Genomic DNA, 17,365 nt, shown 5'->3' on the forward strand with positions numbered 1-17,365 from the left:
ACATGTACCCGTGAAAGATTTAACGAAGAATTATATCAGAACGTGACAAAGATATATGCTTCCGCTTCATACGGATTAACATTACATTCAAAACTTAGACGACTGAATTGTGGCAATTGATCTACCATTATTACTGTAACAGCATGACTAATTTGTTTCTGTACTATATTGTAACAATTAATTTTGATTTATTTTGGGTTGAATGTTAATGTGACAATTGATGGGAGAAAGACAATGAAGCAGGCTATAATGTACAGCAAAAATAGAATGGATCAATTGTTGTTGACGGCGCAGGATAGGAGGGTATGGTTGGAATAAAAAAAAAGTGCCGTGCGGTTGTGCGCGTTGGCGCTTCCGATGTGTTCGCCGGGATAACTATTAAAAGTGTTCTAATTTTGTTTCAACTGTATTTGTGTTTCAATGTGAAAAATTAAAAACGCCACAATATGAAAGGCCGTGAAATAAGGTAATATAGTACCTAGTTGTAGAAGGCAATAACATTCACGGTACAAATAAAACGAGAAAACAGAAATACAGCTTATTTTTTGCGGCATATTTAGGTGAATTTAATGTTAAATGATTTTACCAGAAAATATTAAGCATAGAAAAATCAAATGACTTCTTCCTCATGTGTAAATCAAACAAATGACAAGTTAAAAATGATAAATGAATCCCTCGAAATATCATTCGCGTGGGGTCGCGCATACGTTAACTCGCTGACACCTATTGTTGCTGTCACCATCGTAAAATTTATTCTAAAAGAGATATCTCTGAGCATAGACGCGTTAGAGATCAGCACAGAAGATTTCACTGATAATTTTCGACGCAATTGAAGAAACTCTTTGGTGCAGCCTAAAAATACCTCAGTTTTTCTTGAGTTTTCAAGAAATAACCCAAGGAACGGATTGAAATCGCCGGAAGCTGAGCCTGATACAGGGATATCTTCAGCTGCCAACGATGGAAGAGATTTTATGTAAGTATAGCATTATTTTACATGGCATAAATTCAGAAGAGAGCCTTAATGACTCTAGGCGTTTGTATAAAATATCTTATTTATGTAAAAGTAAGTAAAATATACGTTGAAGTTGAATTGTTTTAAATCAATGTATATTGTACGCATTATAATGCGCCTAAAAATTTGGGCCTGTAATAATTAGCAGCATTATTTCATAGCGTTTCCAGTTTCCTCCGACGAATTGGAGGACATTGGTACATATCCATACTACATCCACATTTGGCGCATCGGGACGACGAAAAAATCAAGCTGGCGGAGATTGGGATCTTGGCTGCGGTCGGCCTTTTGTGTCTTTCGACGAGGAACGTATGAACTAGATGAAGAAAAACGAGCAGGTACGACCTCATGTACCCACTCTTCTCATCAATTTCCATAGAGTACCTATCTTTACAGTTCAAAACCTTCACGCAGTATTTCTTGAAGGTATAAGTGTTTCGTGGCCGTAGGTATTCGTTTTTAAAGTTCAAGAATTTAACGTGAAAATTAATATACTCACATAATTGATACCTAAGGTTATCTAGTCAAATACTAATAAAATGGTAGACTTTTCAAGTTAGTGCTGTAGAACATTAATTGTTCTCTTAAGACCAACAAGCTGCTTGCGCTTTCAGAGTGTCTTATTTGCCCCCATTCCCGTTCGCTGCAGCATTGAATTTGATGTAGCAATTGTCTAACTTAAGAATGTTGATTATTGGACAGAATGCAGTCGTATGAGGTGTCCATGATGATTAAATGTTTCTAAGGCATGTATTTCATGGTCTATTGTTAAAACCGCAAATAAACATATTTAATTAATTTTCCCTTACTCCAAAATGTTGGTTTGACAATCAAATAATGAATAAAATATGTTAAATTTCCTTTGACTTGATTTTTACACCATCTTCAACTCACCTCACCTTTGAATCGATCGTTAAATTCCTCCGAGAACTTCATCACACTTAGAAGTAGTATACAAATCATCCGCGTAGTTCCTGTCTCAAGTCTAACATATCATTTTTACAATTGTTCCAGGAAACATCGCTTCAACGAGGGATGATACAACTGAATGATTTTCTACTCCTGGCGTTGCCCTGTGTGAGCCTTCTCCGGTGAAACAGAATAACATGGGAAATTCATTCAAAATTCTTATTGTTAGTCGCCACGTCGAATGGAATTAAAAATAAATTGACTTTTTCTAGACTGAAACTTTTTACAAATTTATTTTCATTTTGGAAAGAAATTCAGCTATAACGATATTATTTGATGATTGGATTTTTTAAAGGAATTCATTAAGAAATAGCCTACACAAATCCTAAACAGTATTGACAACAGGTTGATACAAATGCTTTCTTACCTCATCAAACTTTTCGTATTTAGTCATCAATATAGGTATTGATGGATCGGTCGTGATCGACCAATATGAGCGATCGAAATCATCCGTGCGATCTATTAATGAACGGAATAGCTAGGTCGAACGACACGATCATTTTGAAAGCTCGTGACCGAAGTCATTTTTGGTCTTTTAGCAAAGGTCAAATTCCATACTTGGAAAAAATATTCGTTTTCCTAGGTGTCGCATCGGATGGAGAATTAAATGCCCGAGCATTAGACCCAGCAGTATTGCGGACCCGAGCAAAAATCACCATTCTATCTAGTGTAAATTGGATGTTCAAATAGCCTTCTTAGATCCACCACTGCGTGTCCCCCCCCCCCCTCCATAGATCCACCACTGCGTGGAGTTATTATATTGGTTAATTCATGTATTTCTTTACGGACTCGGAAAGTAATCAACCATTACAGAGTACTAAAGTGAGAATTTTTTCTCGTATTAGCAGCAATAAACCAGCCAATCGAAAGATAAATGTAGTTGGGCTGCTACTTCAAAAACTGAAAAGACAGAATTTGAAAAGTAGGGCTTACAAAATAACTGATATTTTCTTGCACGACTGTGATACTAAGACAGAGTAAGTAATTTATTTTACCACAGATTGTATACATAGTTTTATTTTATCGTGGAAGCAAGATTAATCGTCCAAATTACTGCCACTTCCGACCAAAGCATGTGGTAATGAGACGTTCTAAACTCCACATGCCTCAGTTTGACGAGTACTCACAATGCTATTCATCACAGTGGCGGATACAGATGGGGGGCGCAGGGGGCGCGCGCCCCCCCCTTGCGGGTCCGCCTGTATTGCCGAACATTGCAAAACCACAATTGTAACTTTTTTATATCAAGATGGCATTGTCTTTTACATGTTTATAATCACTTCAAATAAAATTTTCATATACTTTGCCTGTGACTTGATCATCTTTTATTACGATAAAAGTAAAGACAACTCAAGATATGTTGCGCCCCCCCCCCCCCTTGAGTTTTTTCTGTATCCGCCACTGAATTTCATCACCACCATTGCGATTATAAGTTTTATTTTTATTTATTTGCAGCCAAAAATAGTTTCTGCCGTCATTTACACGAAGAATATGACACATATAGCGTGTGACAATGAGCTCATTTATATCTTTCGACCCCGAACGGTAACTCTGTTAGAGCACACATTAAGCTTCGCCATAAATAAACACATGCAGGTCCAGCACATTTCAATATACATGATTGCATGGTTTCTCAACGCCCACAGCCGCACGACCTATCAACAGCTATCCTGTGAAGAAATCGCTGGTACCTAAAAAATACATATAAATGTTCTCCTAAATTGGTCTTCCCGCATCATGCATGGGTTTGCCAACAAAGACAAGCACCCGTATTTTTTTAAGAGCTGCCATTTATACCAGAAGTGAGTTCCATCCTATCACACTGCCATCAATCTTCCATTCATTGCATATAAATAAATAGGTGGCCCCAAAATTTTATTCACGACCACCAGTCGTCAATATTAAGTGGCCGCATATCCCCAGACAGGTCGCCTTTTTCCGCTTCGCATTACTACGTTGACGCTTATGATGTCGTCTTACAATTTTCAGACAAATTTTGGCTACCTCAACATTTTCCCCATCTTTAAGTAAAAAAATAATTCCTTGCCTAATTCATCATGAATAAAATTTCATGTTTGAGATGTAGGCAAATGTAAACAAGGGATAACGCCACGTAACTGAAAAATTTCAAGGTGATTGAATAAGTTTGAAACGAGTATTTTTTTACAAAAATTGACAATAATACGTCCGGTTGAAGGGAAGTGATTCATCATCTCAATGGACCACTAAAAATAACCAATTTTGCCATTCGCTTGGTGTGATTGTGACACATGACTATGGACGTAGTAAACATTTATTCAGGGCTTCCATCACCTACTCAACGGGACTAGAACCCACAGACTTCACATTTGCAGGACTTGAAAACTTGTATAACACTACCATCGTTAGTGAAATCCATCATTGAAATCCGCTCCTTTGAAAACGAATTCCCATGTATGCAACCAACCTTCCTCTATCTCTCGACGCTTCATTTAAAAGGTAAGTCCCCCGTGGCTAACAATACGTATGAAACTATAAGTCATACCAGGTATTTATCTATTTAAAGTAAGCACTAAATTACACTAAATTCCGTCAACCTATCCTTGTTCATTCTAACAAATTAGTAGTTCATGAGTATAAATTGCATCTGCCCAGTGGGGTAGCCAGGAATTTCGTCGGGGGGGGGGTCCAAAACCAGGGTGAGAAATCTAAAAAAACAGGATATTAAGAAGAGGGTTTTAAAATAATTTTAACACTTTTCATAGTCAAAACATTTTTGTAAATTCATAATTTTTCAATATTTTTGTTTTCTTTTATGAAGGGTAGTAATTGTTTTTTCATATTTCCTCCCCCCTCGCAACGCCACTGCATCTGCCCCTCATTGTATTACTTGATTCATTTCTGGGCTCATATCCTCACAGCAAAATTTAAGGTTAAAAGCTAAGTAGCTCATATATTTGATTCCCCAGACCAGAGAAAAGAATTGATCGTAGAAAACGTGGAAGAAAGTAGTTAGCGTGATTTACTTCCGATTATTATATCATCATATCTTTGAAAATTCATTGAAAATAGAGTCAGTGAATCCTTTTATCTTAGAACAAGAAGTGGGAGACATCCAATGTTTAAAAGTTTTTTTTCAGATTTAAATTGATTCGCATTCTACGATAATAAAATAGAAGAAAAGCGAAGAGAAAGTGTTCTTGAAGCTGCCTCAAAAGTTACCTCAAGGAAACAAACGCCGTCCATTGATGGTAAATTGATACAGGACATTTTGTTGAGAAAACTTAGGATCCACACTGGTTTTGAGCGATATTAATTAACTCTCATTTAGCATTTAAGCCTAGGCTTTAAACAATTCTTACCATTAAAGTAATATAAATACACACAAATATCAAGAAAAATATTTTTTATTAATTTCTTCGGCTTCAAATAATGTTGCAGATTATACGACGAGAAAATCCAGGGGGGAACCATTAAAAAAGATGGAAGGCGATAGTTAAGAGCATTCGCATATAAATCCTAGGTCAGTATGACTTACGTCTAAATACGGAAACAAAATGACTGAGAAATTCCAATTTCTCGGAAATATTTGGACGCAAAAGCTTTCCTCGTATATGTGGGTCTCAATGATGGGGAGATATCACCACAAACATGAAGTTGGATGTTGACTTACCATGATACAAGAAAAATGCTAGAAAAGTATATGAAGCTAGCTAGCGTGAAGAAGAAGGCTACGAGGAAGTTATTCAAAATGCTCACAATTCACCTATGATGCAACTTATGAATAATTCAATGGTCAGTAAGGTCACAATGAAGTGTTTGCAAACGAATCCTGTTCTTTCAATACATAGAATCCAGCATTGAGAGGACAATTCATGGAAAATCATGTTCATCTGGTTCACAGAAATTCACCCATATGCCGTACCTACTGAAGAAGACAGTCCCAAGGGACAAAGGAAAATTCTGGAACTGCCTCTTGAAATTATAACGAATGAATTGAAGAAAAATGAAAAAAGCTCAAGAATGGAGGTGATACCAGACTGTACACACTTCACGATGGTGAAGCTTGAATCTCACGATCACTTTACCTTTCCCTATGAGGGATAACTGCAGCGATAGCTTTTCATGGGCGTTAAAATTATATCTCGAGCTATTACTTTCAGATCACAAGGTAATTTTCGCTGCGCTTCAATATTTAAAACTGAGAAAATACCCTAATAACAAGGAAAGTATGATTTAGCCGCGTTATTCGACAATAAATATTAATAAGATGGCGGCGCCCGGAAGTACACTTACAGGCGTGCGGAGGCGCGCGGGAGTCCATGCCCATGGTCTCTGCGGCGGGAATAGGGTAGTTTCCATCATCAAAGAAAACGAAAGGCATTGATTGCGATTCGTTACCCACTATTATTGTATTCATAATATACAAATTATTTGGTTTTAGAAATACCGGTTTAGACGAATGTTAATGGTCAATTTTAACCCCAATGGTCCATTTTTATCCTCATTTGAAAAGGACCATATTGGCGCCCATGCGATGCCACTCCACGTGACGTCACAGGGACCTAGTTTCTATACGAGTATAGAGGAGTTTTACATCGTCTGAGATTACCAATGCATGCATGAGGCACAGAGCTCAGGGAAACATGTCTTAATAATCACCTATTAAAACTGGCTAAGGTCGGAAAGTTTTCTTCGTTTGATAAGGTATTAATAATCCTTATTTAAGCCAAGCGCTACGAGCTAGCATGGTACTCTGCTTCCTGCTAGCAGCCTGCATCGCAGCGGCGCACACATCCTCGCCCCAAGGTCACCTCACTTTGCGGCAGCGGGAACCAGAACGACGTCACACGGAGTTTTCCTGGCATTTATACTTAGCCGTTGCGTTTTCGCGCGCTTGAAAATTTTCACTATTCATTTAATCGCGAAAAATAGATATCGTCATTTAAAAATTTAAAAGCGTCAAATACGTACTCCAGGAGTAATAATCTTTCGATATAGGCAATAAAAAAATAATAGGAAACCACCCTATTGTTCACTAATTAGGCTACAGCCGGAAAAATACCTTGGAGAAGTTTCAACTGGGAAGAGAATACATTTCTGGGAGGTTCGGCTGGGGGAGTACACTTTAAGCTGGATCCTTCAAATATTTATTGAGGGGATTTGTACACCTCGCAACGGCCTTGGTGACTAACGTTTAAAAACGGAGTTCCAAGAATGAAAAAGTGACTGAGAAGTAATATCGATTATGAACTCTGGTAATGAGGAGTTGAAGAAAAATTCCTTAAATTTTCCAAAAAAAAGTCACCTAAAAAGTCGCCCTTACTTTTTTAAGCCTCTCTCAAGCCTCACAAAAGTCCTCCAGTTTTGCCATTAGAATGTAAAATGGTAAATGTTAATAATTGATGGTAAAATTGGGACCAAAGACGCAGGTTCCCCGGTTTTTGAGGTTTCTACGAATATTTTGAAAGGAAAAACAATATTTTTCTTTTTTATTCAAAAATTTGATGAAATATGTTAATTGGAGAATTCCATGAATGAGGTAACCTTGGAGGTAAATTTTTGTTTCCTCAAATTGCTGGTTATGTTATATATTTGACAAGCTATTATTATGCTACATTTAAATAAATTGTGTTTATTTTGAGATAGACTTCTAAATCTAAGAGCGTGGTCCATTATTTTTACACTTCCTAAGAACTATCCACTTTTTCTTTTGTGACGAAGCAGGCCATTCTCTTGCAAGTTAATACTATAATAAGTGTCAAAATTAACATGAATTTTTTAGATACTATATGAACCACTAGCTTCCGTAATTTAAATATTTATACACATCTTAGTTATAACGACTGACAAGATCAGCGTTATGCTAATACCCTTTTTGCGTCTGACACAAAAAGGATTTTTTTATAAAAAATCAATGAAAAGATATTTATCGTGGTTGAAAATTCAAATGTAATTCATGAAGGGCTACCGAACGCTAATACGAATAAATAAAATTCTCTCACCATTTTCTTGGCATTCTAGTGTCCGATATAGACTATTTCCTTCGGAGCTGGACGTAGTTCATCGGTTACTTATCTCAAGGGAATGTATTTTATTTTTTTTACGCGATCTAATAAAAAACATTTGAACGTTGCATGTAGTATCTAAAGTTTGCTCAATAACTAGAAATTTAAAAAAATAACTAGAAATAGATGACTATAGCTAGAAAAGTAGAGGAAGTGAATTAAACTCAATCAGAAATTATAAGATATTCGGTGGATGAACCAGTATTTGAGGGGGCATTTTAATCAGACAACTCATGCAGCGAATTTTTTTTACCCATATTTTTCATTTACCGATGATGTTCTCAAAAGGAATACCTGCATCTTACCCAAGAATAATTACGGCAATAAACCCGAAAATATCATGTAATTTACCATACCATCATAATTAAATTCAAAAAAGCTTTGAATTTACGTCAGATAATTGATTTAAAAAACACTGTTCACCAACGTGTTCATCTTCTGTTCTTTTAAACTTCCTTCAATCACGATCTTAACTCGCTCAAGTGATCTGCACGATGATGCAAAACCAAGTTCACAGGAAAAAATCCGGTAAAAGAGCACTCTCTGGGAAGAAAAAAATACAAAAAAATTACTGGTGATGACTCAGAGATCTCAACGTCAAAGGAAGTAGTGTAGGAAAAACCGAAGATGCGTTCCATAATTATCTGTATGCATGAGACAAACCGTTTCATTATTGCGGTATTCTCTTCTAGAGGCACTCGGAGAGAAGATAGATGGGTGGAAGATAACGAAATGAGTGCCCAAAATACTCGGCACATCGACGTCATGAGAAAGACGTCACCAGTAGTCGAGACGTATTCGAGGTGTGCAGCCGTCACCGATCGAACAGGTTCCAAAGGTCGAATGAATTGAGGTCACAGAGAACATCCGCGCCTCTAGTCAGCGACTCTAGTTTGGCATCAATGGAAAAAATATAGAGGGAAACTTTCTTTCCCGCCGTTGGTAGCGGTTACACAAATTATATATTTGAGGACAGGCTTCGTGGGTTAGGTAACGTGCAGAGAGTAACGTCTAACTGTGCAGAGAGTAACGTAACTCTCAGTAGTAAAAATGTAATTATTTTTCGTACGTACAAATTGTATTCTGAAAGTACCTGTTGCTACTTTAATGCTACTTTAACGATAGGCCTATCCTAGAAACTCATAATAACCACGCTCTTTCTTCGCCACGGAATTATCGGTAAATTCGTTGATTACTTATTAATACTGACTAAAGAGTGTAACATTGATATTAAATGGCACCAAGGTATTCTAGTGCATCTAACCCGTAGACTATTTTCAATTTTTTAAAAATGAAATGCATATGAACTTGTGGTTGTAACGAGTATGTTTCATTAACTGCATACTCTACATACTAAAGGTACTCATGACGAATTCGAATTTTTAAACGTGCCTTTAAATACTCCCAGGCGCTATATTTTTTTTGCTATTCACCCGTCTCTGATTATGTGCTGAATTCATTCCGGTTATTTATAAATCTGGGGAAACAACACGGTATTTATCAGAGTAAATATATCTCTGGATACCGAGATTATATTCCTCAAGAAAGGTTTAGAAATGTGTTGAGTACTTCTTAATCTCGTGACTGTGTAGTATTCAGTGACGAAAAATGTAACATACGTATACACATTGTATACAGTAGCGGATACAGAAAAAACTAAGGGGGGCGCAATGATATCTTGAGCTTCCTTTACTTTAGTCTAAGTGACAAATTATTAAGTCACATGCAAAGTTTAAGTTTTATTTAATCTGATAATTCATATGTACAAGACAATGCCATCTTATGATATAAAAGTTACAATTGTGGTTCTGCAATTTTAGGTAATGCGGGCGGCCCCACAAGGGTGGGGGGCGCCCCCTGCGCCCTCCATATGTATCCGACACTGATTGTATACAGTTATACTGGCACCAGGGTGGGCCGAAAAGATTATTTTTTAGGGTCCATAGTATAAGGATCCATGTAATAGCACAGAAAAGTGTGTTTTTCACACTGACCATCGTACGAATAATGAAGGAAATCTTGCCATACTTCATCAGTTTGGTAAGAACCCAAAGTATAAAAAATAGTAGCAAAAACAGAATGTTTCATTCACGCTTATATATTATACAGGTAGCGCTTAGCTTTTAATAGCGTCTAATAACGATGCTTAGGTTTAGCTGCCCGATGAAAGCAAAGTTATACCTAATCTAGCGACGTAAGCGTCCTTGCTAACCGGAAAGTATTAAATGCTGAATGTAAAGGCCGTTTTACACGGGTCACGGTATTGAGCAGGCTAGAGCTGCGTTAATTTCTAAAATGGCGTGGAATTGCGCGAATGCATGAACGAAATTAGAACAGGGACTATTTTGCCATCCTAGGTCCACGCATTCTCGCATGTGTTCTAGCAATTCACCGCTTTACACGACGCAATTTTGACTGCGCCTTCGTACATACGTCAGATGGTGCAAGTACGTATTCCGTGTAAAACGGCCTTAATACAATGCGGTCGAAGATTTCCGAATATTTGGAAAAATAATCATTAAACCATTTTATAATCGCAGGTAATTTTAAGTAATTGTTGAAAAAATGGAAGTACTCGAAAAATCTGTCACCCATACAGGCAGGTTTCATAATCTTAAGAGATTACTTCTGATTACGAAATTCAGGAAGAATTTGAGTTCTTGATCGCCCGAACCCTCTTACAATACAGTGCAATCGAAATTTGGAGTTACTAGCAAAAAGTGCCGACGTAAATTAAGAATTTTTTTAGTATTTCATGAAAAAAAAACAAAATGAAGTTACTATATTAGGTATCAATGTAATGTCTTTTTTATTTCACTATTTGTTGGTTATAATATTCTAATACATTGATGAGGGATAAAACAAAATGTATTAGCTTATTATGATTTTAAAGCCGGGCTACGTTAGAGCCGATATATCGGGCCGTGACACTAACAATAAGAGGGTTAATTGTAAGGTAATAGAGAATAAAAAACGTTGCGCGATAATTTTTGTCGTGCATATACGTGCAGATAGAGGAGAAACGTGCTTCAGCCTTGTGAAAATGCCATCTTTTTTTTTCATTTGACGTCGACTTCGTGATGTTTCCACGCCATTTCAAACTAAATTACTTCCTTCTTTTTTTCCAAATTTTTCCTTCAGCGATAATAAGGCAAAGATCTTACCGCCGCAAAATGCTGTGAGAGTCTAAGTGCGTTTTTCAAAGGTTTATCCAGGTTCAGGCATGCGATGCTCCTAAGTTCAAGGTCAAGGTCCTTCGCCTTTCCAGTCCTCAACTCCTCCGACTGTAGCGAACTTCATAAAAACTCACGTAAAAATTCTTTCAGTGAAACATGAAAAGACAAAGATCCTCGGTTAGATTCCGGGTCCAGGTTAATTTTCTCTTGAGGCAATTATAGAGTGTTCAACTTGTGCGGAGGATCCACGGAGAAAAAAATCATTCGCCTTGACCGGGATTCGAACCCGGATCCCTCGATTTCGATTTATTTTTTCTCCGTGGATTTTTCGCACAATTCGTACATTCCGCGTGACTACCGTAAATTCATCACCGTGGCTAGTCCCGGTGTACTTAAAATTCGTCCAACGCAAACACCTCTTTGTGTTCAAAGTTCGGGCTTTGCTCTACGGCTGTTGCGTCTTGCGCACGATTTGTAATGCTAGTCCCATAATATGCTCAGCAGTCCATACCACCTTGTCTGGTATAGTCCACAAATTTCCAGAGGGAAGAACGACGCCTCGGTAGCTGAAGCACTCGGCCGGAAATCGAGTGATCCGGATTCGAATACCGGCGAATGATTTTTTTCTCTGTGGATTTTTCGCACAATTTGTGCATTGCGGGTGACTCCCGTAAAGTTACCACCGTGGCTAGTCGCGGTATACTTAAATTTAGAGTCCACCAAGAAACAAAGAAATTCATTTTCATGACATTTCAAAATTAGTCGCTACTTTGCACTAAAAAAATTGAACCCTCTTACCTGTTAGCACTCGCAAGTGATGTTTTCAACGCCCATCGATGGAAAAATAAAGAAAAAAATCTTTTAATTGATCTTCAGTTCGCGTCAAGAGCCTCAAGTTTAGCGAAAATAAGCCAAGAGTGAAAATCGCCATGAAAATATCAAAGCTTTAAGAATATTTGGTTTTATCAAAATATAGTTGATTATAACACTATTCCTTAAGGATCGTTAAAAGAGATATGAAATGGAAATAAGACATTTACGCAAGAACTTCGCACGTTTCATATTGCCGTAAATAGATATTCTGATCGATAACTGTACCTATAAAGTAAACGATATTTTTGTGTAATTTGAGTTTTTCCGTTGTGTGCTCTGCAGGAATAGTTTTCGGGTTCCCCACCGGGTGTAGATTTGGGTCAGAGGTCCCAACGTTTCGATGACTAAGTCCGTCATCGTCTTCAGGGGTTGAATTTTGAGCCAAGTTCTTGCCGGTATTTATACCTTGAGAGCCGGTATTTATACCCTTAAGTGTGCCTTGATTGGTCCGTTCTCGATCGGTGTGGTTTATAGTGGCTGATGACACCCTTTCACGTATTACTTAACTGGAAGCTTTTCTCTCTGTTGATGCTCTTTTTTTTTAAAGGTTGGTATGTATTGCTTAAGTCCAAAGGTAAGTAAGATGTCCTGTGAAGAATGCGGAAGATATTTTTTTTGGTTTTGGCAAAGTGCTTAGGAGCCGGCTCAAGGGCGTGATCAGGGCCGAAAATGATCCCTAGGAAAATAAATAGTAAAGAATGGTGTTAAAATTAAAAATGATTTAACTAAATAAAGCGATCAGCTGGGAAGATGAGAGCACAAAAACTTAACATCTACATAATACCCTGCGAGCCACCTCTAGGGTGTTTGGCAGGAGGTGATCAATCACCAGCATGCAGCATGCAATTAGTACACACACCACACAGCACAAAAAACGTCACGCATACTAACAAATTATACTACCATATGCTGTTAGAAATAATAATTAAATTAAGAACCATGCATTAAGTTTTACATAGGTTAGTAGGCTACACTACAAGTCATCTAATCTATTTATGAGTTTTATCGCTGCCGTTATAATCTCTTATTGATCGTGGAAAAAAAGACATTCTGAATCTGCCTGTTCTACCGTCTATCTCTCTTAATGAAGATCCTATTATTTCTTTCATTGTGATTGCGTAGTAAGAAGACACCATTGCTACTTCGTCACCATGATCGGTGTTTCACATACAAATTCTGAGAAAAAGAATATATCACACTATTATTTTTAGAGAACGAACAATATGCGGCGGATACGCCCAATTAATGACACCGCTCTCGCCGTGCTCGCCTCTTAAGAACCACTGGGGAATTCGCCGAAGTCTATTTATAGTGGATCAAAAAAATCCCCATGAGCAATCTGACACGGACGAGCCACATTTTACTGACTAAAAATATTCAGAAGAGGCATTATGGCAAACCCTCCCATTTTACCGAGACAGGAAACATTGTCGGAACTACAGGAGCTGAGCAACCTGTGAAGTCGCAAGTCCGTTTACCCCAAGGCCAGCGTAATACGTAAGATTCGAGCTCCCGCCTTCGGTAAGCGAGGCCAGCACCTTTCCCTGCTCTCATCACGATTCCCCAGAAACGATGAGAGCGCAGCCCACTCGATTATTTTAACAACACAACGCACGATTACCTGTGAGTGGGAGAAATATCTTCGCGCAAGTGATTAATTTTTTTCAAGCTCAGAATCGGCGATTGAATACGCTGTCCCGAGACACCACGCACTGTATGCATAATGAATAGCTTCTTGGCTATAGAATGCCGGCTCATCGCGGTCCGCCTTACCCGTTTGAATGGGTTAACTCAGCAACTCCTCGTAACCCAAAGAATGTCTCCATTGATCGGGACATTGACCAGATCCCGGATTTGAACCCTGGAACATCCGGTCGGCGCCCGGACTGCGGACGCGATTAGTGACCACGCCTTGCATCCCGGACGAACGACTTTTATTTTTTCGAGATGCGGCATTTCGCCTCATCATGGCCAGATAGGCATCATTCCTCTAGACGAAGTTCCTGTACCTGTGGCGCAATAAGAAAATGAATTTGAAATAATAATGTTGACTTTAAAAAAAGTTACAATTACCACAGCACTTCAATGCAAGCTAATATATAAAAACGATATTAAATACACGACAAAAACAAATTCATGCAATAACGAAATTTAAAAAAATGATTTAAAGAACCTCAGGGAGCATTTTATCTAAGTGGGTAGACTATTTGCGGGCCCTGGAAGCCAACGTGTACAAGTGCGTTTTTATAATTTTGGAGGTAAGTGCACATAATGGTTGTCGGGTTACACAATATTGTTGCGGGAAAGGGATACAAGTTAATCACTGATAAGTATATAAAAAATATAGATTCAGTGAATCAGTTGTATCCCTTTGCCACAGCAATATTGTGTACCCCACAAAACAATATATTCACTTATCTCCCAAATTATAAAAATTTCACTTGTGCCCCTTGGCTTTTAGGGTCATCATTTGGCTATTGGGCCACGGTTTCCGCGTTTGATTTTCAGGTGAAGCCTTCGGACACCAACAAAAATCCTAGCAGTGCGAAGACCTAGGAAAAGGGTCAGACCCCAAACCGTGAATGAGTGAAGTTCTTACGACTGTAGCTCAACCCGTATTCGGCTCCACCCTCATATATTCAAAACAATCTTAAAAGGCCGCATGTTTCCCGCTTGATCCATCCTTTCATGACGAATTGCCTGTTTAAAACGTACCAAATCATCTTAAAATATTCTAAATACACATAGCCGACTCTTGCCAACGTTTTCCCGTACACTCAAATTTAAGAGGATAGCCTCAGCATTTTCTCGAATGAATAATTTTTGTATTAATGAAGCAAGGAAACGGCAAAATAAAGGTAAATTCTTTATAATCTTGGAATTTGAAGACGATAAATGAGACGAGTAATTCGCGTTCGAAAAGGCAAAAAAGACAAGTCGAGAGAGAATGATTCGTATGCATAAAATTTAAGTTTTGATAATGAATGAGCGAATGGGTCTTAATACCTATCTTACAATTAGTTGAACTCCAGTTTAATAAGATCCCGAAAGAATACCCATTACGGCTCAACGTGGCGTTTGTAACACCCAATCCCTCCTCACTCCTAATTCCTGACTACGCTGAACCTTCTATGACCTTCATATGCCGCGTGCAATTCGAAAAACTAAACACACAACCGTATCCTCTAATTATTCGATTGATTGGAATATTAGCTGGTCCCCCTCGCTCTTTTTACATAACATTGGGATGTGATAGACAGTTGGGAAACTTTGAAAGCAAAAGTAAATACTTCTAATAATATGATATCGAGAAATGAACGTAAGCAAATGCTGTTGATTCTTCTAAACAAAATATTAATTCGCTTTTTAACGCCTTTCCATGGTCGGAAGAGCCTTTGCCATTATTCACTTCGTTATGTGCGTAATGAATTAATTTATATTTATGACGTTTATTTTTTTGAGTTTTCTGATTCCAATTATGTTAATTTTTTATTAACCGTTCGATTTTAACATTTCCATGAGTTTGCTTACATAATGAAAGGCTCGTTATCTCTACGCGATGTTTCGGTCTAATACCCTGTTATTGGAGTGACATATGTCCCCTAGAGATTCACGTAACGAGCAATAATTTAACGAAATAGTCCACGTGATAGTAAGACAGCTAATCGTCCGCTTGTTTACGTCCAAACTTTAAAAAAAAACTCTTGGTCAAACCCAAATCACTCAAGTGCTTGTAGCCTCTATGGAATGACCAACCCATAGAAGTCGCATTTTATCTTCATTACCTCCACTGGGCAGCGTATTTATGGGTGGGAGTGTGGGTGGATCCGTCCCAGAGGAACTAGGCGTGAGAGCAATGGAGCAGGGGCGGATGCAGGATTTCTTAGTGGGTGGCAGTGGCGTAGCCAGCGGGTGGTCCAGGGGGTCCGGACTCGTTATCTCTACGCGATGTTTCGGTCTAATACCCTGTCATACCCGTAATATAAAAACAAAATTATTTTTTCCCACAAAAGATAACAAAATATTGAAAAAAAATCATGAATTAAAAAATATTTTCTTAACAAATGGAGTTTTTTTTCGATTATGAAAATCATTAAATTAGTTTAAAACCCTCTAATTAGTACCCGGTTTTATTAAAATATGATTTTGATGACTCTGATTTCGGACCCCCCCCCCCCGAACGAAATTCCTGGCTACGCCACTGCTGGAGGGGCACAAGCGAGGTCGTATCCAGGATTTTGTTCTGGGGGGGGGCACAAGGATACCTCGTAATACAAAACGAACGCAATGATAATGGGACCGTATAAAAAAATCTTTCATATTTTTTTAAAGGTCTGGGGGGGGGGGCACGTGCCTCCTCCCCCCTAAATCCGCCTATGCAATGGAGTGTCCTGTGGGAACCACAATAAAGCCGAGGACTCCCAGGGCCGCCCCCTGCAGCACATGCTATCATACCTACGTCATTGCCACGAGGTAGCATTTCTTACTCTTGACTTAGACCACCCTAAATTAGGATCTATATACGTCACTGGGATCCAGGATAGGGACAAGGGAGGGGGCTAAGTGGGGGTTAAAATTCCAGCAGTAGTGGGGTCGGAAAAAATTACCATTCTATCAAGTGTAAATTGGATATCCAAGGGAGGAGGGCTATCACCCCTTTAGTCCCCTCATAGATCCGCCACTGACTGAACCATGAGCTTTACTTATCATATTATGTACGACCAGGGGCGCAGCTAGGAATCAAGGCTGGGGGGGTGGGGGGTGTAGGTGCAACTAATACCGGTGTGTGTGGGGGTATGGAATACCCACCAGGATAATCGGTAGGTGCGAGATTAATATATTGAGATAATTTTAAGATAAATGATTCCAAATGGTGAGTTTTTACGGCTTTCGGACGGATATTTTTTTAATCCTTACACTATTCTCTTAGTTATATCAATCAAATTAAGTAAAATGGATTAAAATTTAAAATTTCTCTGAGCCCTGAGGGGGTTTTATCCCCCAAAATCCCCCCCTCCTCGCTGCGCCACTGTGCACGACTGCTTCGATAAACAGGTAGCTCTTATCGGGTCTGCATAATCTCTGCTTTTAAAGGAAAACAAATCACACATGCTATATTATGCAATTCGCACAGGGAAAAATGCACCCAAATTTCAAGTGCATCGTCTTCTTAGAACGGAGAGGTATTCCATTCCGAATATATGAATAAGGGATCGATTTATTACCTAACTGCCAGACTAAACACAGTTTTTAAATTTCTCCTGTATTGATTTTGGACTAGCTATTAC

At 38.4% G+C, this 17,365-nt stretch overlaps 1 long non-coding RNA gene across 1 annotated transcript; it reads left to right on the top strand.

Moving 5' to 3' along the window:
• The first annotated feature begins 360 nt into the window (after positions 1-360).
• Positions 361-2,150, top strand: LOC124164052. The gene is made up of 3 exons (XR_006865945.1): positions 361-973; positions 1,174-1,350; positions 2,027-2,150. It is a non-coding gene; the product is annotated as an uncharacterized LOC124164052 (long non-coding RNA).
• The last annotated feature ends 15,215 nt before the right edge of the window (positions 2,151-17,365 follow it).

Source organism: Ischnura elegans, chromosome 8 (genome assembly GCF_921293095.1).
Source record: "Ischnura elegans chromosome 8, ioIscEleg1.1, whole genome shotgun sequence".
Lineage (NCBI taxonomy): Eukaryota > Metazoa > Arthropoda > Insecta > Odonata > Coenagrionidae > Ischnura > Ischnura elegans.